Source organism: Equus caballus, chromosome 23 (genome assembly GCF_041296265.1).
Source record: "Equus caballus isolate H_3958 breed thoroughbred chromosome 23, TB-T2T, whole genome shotgun sequence".
NCBI classification, from domain to species: Eukaryota; Metazoa; Chordata; class Mammalia; order Perissodactyla; family Equidae; genus Equus; species Equus caballus.
Window position 1 is genome coordinate 12,711,092 of NC_091706.1, and position 6,167 is coordinate 12,717,258.

General features: G+C 44.3%; 1 long non-coding RNA gene across 1 annotated transcript; it reads right to left on the reverse strand.

The window, feature by feature from the left end:
- Positions 1–972: 972 nt before the first annotated feature.
- On the reverse strand, positions 973–3,114 carry LOC138920424 (uncharacterized). Its single transcript, XR_011431579.1, has 2 exons — positions 3,011–3,114; positions 973–1,258 (listed from the first exon to the last, which is right to left on the reverse strand). It is a non-coding gene; the product is annotated as an uncharacterized lncRNA (long non-coding RNA).
- Between the last annotated feature and the right edge of the window lie 3,053 nt (positions 3,115–6,167).

Genomic DNA, 6,167 nt, shown 5'->3' on the forward strand with positions numbered 1-6,167 from the left:
AAGAATAGATGGCTGGGCAGGTTAACAAACAGAATTCCCCACAGGTGATGCTTAGCACGTGTTATTGGTACGCCTCTTGTAGCGCTGCATTGTTGCGCCCTGCGTTATAATTCCTTCTCCTTATTTCTCCTCCCTAAGGCCAGAGATCGTATCTAATTCATTTCTGTATTTCTTCCTTCCCTTTCTGGCCTTATCTTCAGTGCCTGGAAAGATGACTTCCATTCAGGAAATATTTGTCGTGTTAATGAATGAGTTTCTTGTTTGTATGCATGTGCTCCTGACAAATAATTTTGCATGTGTTAAAAATAAAGTAAAAATTCAACAAATTAATTAATGTGTGAAAATTAATTAATTCATGTTACATGATCAAAGGGATATGATATATTTCTTTTTTCTGAAAGATTCATTATTCTACACGTTCACTAATAATCATAGCTGAATTTTATTTCATTTTATTTATTTACTTTTTGAGGAAGATTAGCCCTGAGCTAACTGCTGCCAGTCTCCCTCTTTTTGTGTGAAGGAGACGGGAGGGAGGCTTTGAACTTACTGTCAGTGCTTATTTCTGGGTGGTGGCATTTCAGATGAGTTTTACTTTCTTTGTACTTTTCATGGCTTTGATTTCTTTCGAGTATGATTTCACCCAAAGTAATAAAGTTAATTCCTCCCAACCCTCAAGATACTCTAGTGACAAAGTCACCGTACTCTCCTTCGGAGATCTTAGACCCAGCCAGGAGTTACTGGAAAAGGGGCAGCGGTGGCTTCTGAGGGGATAGACCCTCCCTCGGAGAGTGTTTCTTAGAGACATTGTGACAGCTGAGACCACTCACCAGCAGTGAAGATCTTGCCAGCTTTTATCGAGAATCAGCTGTGTGTCAGTCTGGCAGGAGACAGAAGTGCAGGGTGTGGATTCTGTCACCTTTGTATTTGATTATTCATCCCTGTCGACGAAAATAATCCATAACCAATCTATAAATGAAAATTTGGGTGAGTTTATTCTGAGCTGAAATCTGAGGATTATAAATAACCCGGGGCCTCTCTTCCCAAAGGAAGAAAGGGCACCAAAGAAGTGGGGTGCACAGAGTGGTTATATACCCCCAGAGAGGATGTTTCACATAGGATTGAAATGTCGCTTTTACAGTAGTCGCGAGACTGCTCTGTCGGCACAGCGATTGATGAAACAGCAGGTAGGTCTTCTGTCTCGGTGAACACAGCAGGGTGGCAGTCTGTTGTCTCCAGCTGAGTGGTCACAGGTGAGCTGGGTGGTCAAAGGAGAGTGCAGCAATCAGTTCCTAGCCTAAGGAAAGATGCTTATCCCTAAGGAAATGCCAGTGTGGGGGGAAGTTGCACCTTTATCTCAAGGGCCTTTGTTCTGGCCATAGGAAATGTCTAAGCAGATATACAATGCGTGCTCAACGCCACAGTCAGGCCCTTTTGGAAAAAACAAAGTCAGGCCGAATTAGGTTTATACCAAATGGCTTCCTCATATTCTCCAATATATCCTATTGCTTGCCATTTTTATTTGTCATCCCAAAGGAGTTGGCTATCTTTTATTTTTGTTTCGTTATACGTATTTTTCCAATGAGAGATTTACAGACATGAAAAATTAAAAAGCTCAAACTTCACCAAAATACATGACAGAAAAATCCTCTTAATTTATCCCTCAACTCCTCTCCCTCCCTGCCAAAATCATTATGCACAGTTTGGCATTTTTAAATATATTTTTAAATTTTTTAATAGACAATTTTTTAAGGCAATTTAAGATTCACAGCAAAATTGAGCAGAATGTGCAGGGATTTCCCGTGTGCTTCCGCACCCCCCCCGGGCACAGCCTGCCTCACTGTCGAGACCCCTGCCGGAGTGGCACGTTGGTTACGCTGCAGGTGTGCTCTGCAGATCAGCGAGCCTCCGTGGACACGTCATTGTCCCCACAGTCCCTCGCCTACATTAGGCTTTACTCCTGGTGCCGCACATTTTACGGATTTTGACAAATATACAATGACTTGCCTAGACCCTTATGGTATGATATGGAGTAGTTCACTGCCCTGAAGACCCTCCGTCCTTCCCCCACTCATCCCTCCCTCCTCCAGCCCCTGGAAACCACTGATCTGTTTGCTGTCTCCATAGTTTTGCCTTTTCCAGAGTGTCCTGTAGTTGGAATCACACAGTACACAGCCTTTTCAGATTAGCATATTTTTTTAGGTTGTTTTCCCTAAGTGCACAATATTATTTCCTCATTTACTTATGAATTAACTAAACAAGTAGGGATAATATCAAACATATTGTTCAGCAACTTTCTACAGGTAACACTATATCTTGAACACATTTTCTTATCAGTGTATATAAAAGATAATGACCATAATAACCATAGTAGCTAAATTTATTGACTACCACGCGCCACGTATCATTCTGCTATAAATGCTTTCCACGTGTGCTATGGGCTGAACTGTGCACCCCCCGAATGCCTATGCTGAAGTCCTAACCCCCAGTGCCGCAGACTGTGACTATATTTGCAGACAGGGTCTCTAAAAATGAGGTCATTAGGGTTAGCTCTAATCCAATGTGACTGGTGTCCTTACAAAAAAGAGGAGATTAGGACTCAGACATGCACAGAGAAAAGACCCTGTGCAGACAGAGAGAGAAGACAGCCAGCTACAAGCCAAGGAGAGCAGCCCCAGAAGAAACCAAATCTGCCCACACCTTGAGCTTGGACTCCCAGCCTCCAGAGCTGTGAGGAGACAAGTTGTGTGGCTTAAGCCGCCCAGGCTGTGGCACTTTGTACTGCAGCCCGAGCAAAGTAACACAACATGAAACTCACTTATTCTCATCACAACCCCAAGACGGAGGTACTATTATTCCTATTCTACGGGTGAAGAAACTAAAGCAGAGGGAAGCTGGTTAACTTGCCCAAGATCACCCATGGTAAAATATCAGGATAGAGTAAAACGTTGTGGTAACAAAGAATCCCCACATCTCAGCAGTTTAACCCAAAGATTGACTTCTCACTCACACTGCAAGTCCAACAAGGGTTGGGGCGGGGTACTTGTTCTTCACAGTTACTCAGGGGCCCAGGCTCGCGGATCCTCCATCTCAGCATGTGTCTTCACAGTCCCTAAGGAGAGGAAGGCTGTGTGGTGAGCCCCACGTTGACTTCCAGAGCTTCCGCCTGCTCTTCACTTTCACTTGCATTTTTTCAACTGAGGCAAGTCATAGCCCATAGCTATCTTCAAAGAGAGCAAGGGAGCACAATCCCACCATGTACCCAGGAGGAGAGGAGAACCAGGTTATTTATAGATAGTGTCGTGGCCACTAAAAGGGGCAGGCAAACCCGGGCAAACTCTACAGCCTGTACTCCTAATGTGTATTCCAAAATACAGGGCGGGTGTGTGCTAAGGAACGCACTTTCCCCAAGGAGGGGTCTGGCCTCTGCCCTCGGCTGCCAGGAGGTGCTTCCTGGGAAGTGCTGACTGACAGGAGTGTCTTTTTTGCCTGGGGCTTTGCACATCAGACAGTCTAACAATGAGATGGATGATGAGGGGCTTTGGGACATGTCATATCAGTTCCCACCTCCAGAGGAGCTGGATACTAAAGGTCAGCCACACAAATAGTAAGTGATCAAGCCCCAGGAAAGCTCTGGACACCAAAGGCTCAGGTGAGCTTCCTGAGTTAGCAGCACTCCGTGTGTACCGCCACACATTGATGCCAGGAGGGACCACGTTCCTGAAGTTACAGAAGCTTCACGTTTGGACCCCTCTCAGATTCTGCTCTATGAGCCTCTTCCTTTGGCTGGTTCTAATTTGTATCCTTTCACCATAATAAAACTGTAATAATAAGCACAGCATTTTCCTTAGTTCTGTGAGTCATTCTAGTGAATTATCAAACCTGAGGGTGATTGTGAGAAGTCTAGCATTTTTGGCCAGCTAGTCTGAAGTGAGGGTGGTGTCTGAACCGAGGGCGGTCTTGTGGGGACTGTTTCCTCTGACTTTGACTTCAGCAAACTCCTTGCAGCTGGTGAGTCTTGGGCAGACTCGGCGGTCTGGAGGACTGTGCCCTTAATGTCGAGTTTGGCTAACTCATTTGCAGGTAGAACCTACGCTTTCTTGATCCAACTTCAGCTTTCTTCTCCAGCTTTTTCTGCCACCTCCTCCACCCTCTCATATGCTCCTTGAAGCAGTGTGTTCCCCAAACACTCCTGGCTTCTTCCTGCCTGAGCATGCTATTTCCTCGGCCTAACTTGCCCTGCCTGCCCTGCCCTACCTGAGACCATGCATTCAAGATTTAGCTTTGAAGATTCCTTTCCTTCAAAGTTCTTCTTTCCCCCACCACAAAGTGTTGGTCATTCCTTCTTCTGTGATTGCATCAGACCTTGTACCAGCATGCTTTATAGCATTTTTATTCAGTTTTCTAACAAAAGTAAACACACATAATGATGACGCAAGATGAGAAGGTGACACAGCTGGTCTCCAAGGATGGCTGTCAATGAACTTCACTTCCCAGTACTCGTGTCCTTGTGCAGTCCTTTCCCTCACTGAATGTGGACTGGCTGTGACTCTGTTAACTAATAGAATGAAATGGAAATGATGCTGCGCCAATTCTGGGCTTAGCCTTTAGGAGGAGTGGTAGCTTCCATTGAATTCTTCTTGAAACTCTCCTTCTTGGAACTTAGCTGCCATGCTGTGAGGAAGTCCAAACATCCACGTAGAAAGACCACATGAAGAGGAGAAACCCTAAGACTAGATAGAGAAGGAGAAAGACTCAGCCATTCCTGCATCACTGGCAAGCTTCCAGATGATTTTCACCCCACCTACCATGTGACTACAACTGCCTGAGACACACCAAGCAAGCCCAGCAGAAGAACTTCCCAGTTGAGTTCAGTCAACCCAGAGAATCATAGGATAATAACGTGGTTATTGTTTTAAGCTATGGCGTTTCGGGCTTGGAGAGCATGTCTGTGAGGTGAGTAACACAAAGATACCAAATATCCTGGATATTTCCCTAGCACAGAGAAAAATATAAGAGGAAATTAGATAAACATGCTGAGCAAGAAGTGTGGTTTGTGTAAGACATAGGGAAGTTCAGCTCAACAGATGTCCAGCTAAAAAGACATCTCTTCTGGTTGTTTTCCCTGGTAAACTAAATTTTCCAAGAGCCTCATGATGTGTAGCTTAAGTCAGCTCTTTAGGTAAAAATTCAATTTATTCAAAAGTAAAGACTAAAGACAATGTCTATGTGGTGAAGATATAAAGATAAAAATAAACGAATAAATAAAATGATCAATGTTTTCTTTTAAAAAATATTTGACGTTGTTTAGGCGACAGAAGCATAGTAGGTTTTACTATTTATTGGAAAGATTCTTTTAAATAAAAGCAATCGCGTAAATACAAAACGCTGTTTGCACTAATTCTCTAATCTTGGGGGGAAAAGCTGAGCTCTGGCAGCCTTCTATGGATAAGAGAATTAGTTTTCTCTCCCACGCTTTTAAGAATGTCAGGGAGAATTCTCTCTCCTGCCCCAGGGCCTTTCCACTTGTTCCCTCAGCTTGGAGCTCTTTCCCTGATATGGCTCTTGCCCTATATTCTTTTATTATGTTGTGTGTGTGTGTGTGTGTGTCTGTGTGAGCAAGACTGGCCCCAAGCTAACATCTGTGCCAATCTTCCTCAGTTTTGCATGTGGGATGCCACCATAGCATGGCTTGATGAGCGGTGTAAAGGTCCACACCTGGGATCCAGACCCACAAACTCTGGGCTGCCAAAGCAGAGTGCGCAAACCTAATCACTACACCACCAGGCCAGCCCCCCTAAATTCTTTTAAGTCTCTGCTCAGAGTCTTCTTATCAGAGAGACCTCCCCTGACCAGCCCATTAAAGCCCAATTTCCCACTTTATCTCTTGATAGCATTTTCCATGTATATATTCATTTGTTTGTTGTCTGCCTCCCTCCACTGGAGTGTGAGCTCCCTGAGAACAGAGACTTTGTTTTGTCTACTGCTGTGTCCTCAGTGCTGAGAATAGCTATTGGCACCTACACGGCACTCAATAAATATCTGTTTAATGAGTGGGGGGTGGAATGTCTAAAAACTCTTACTTTCGGCTAAATGGAAACGCTAAGCAATACAGTGTACTTGATTCTTTTTGTTAGCATCAAAGTTCATTTCTGCCATTCTTGTAA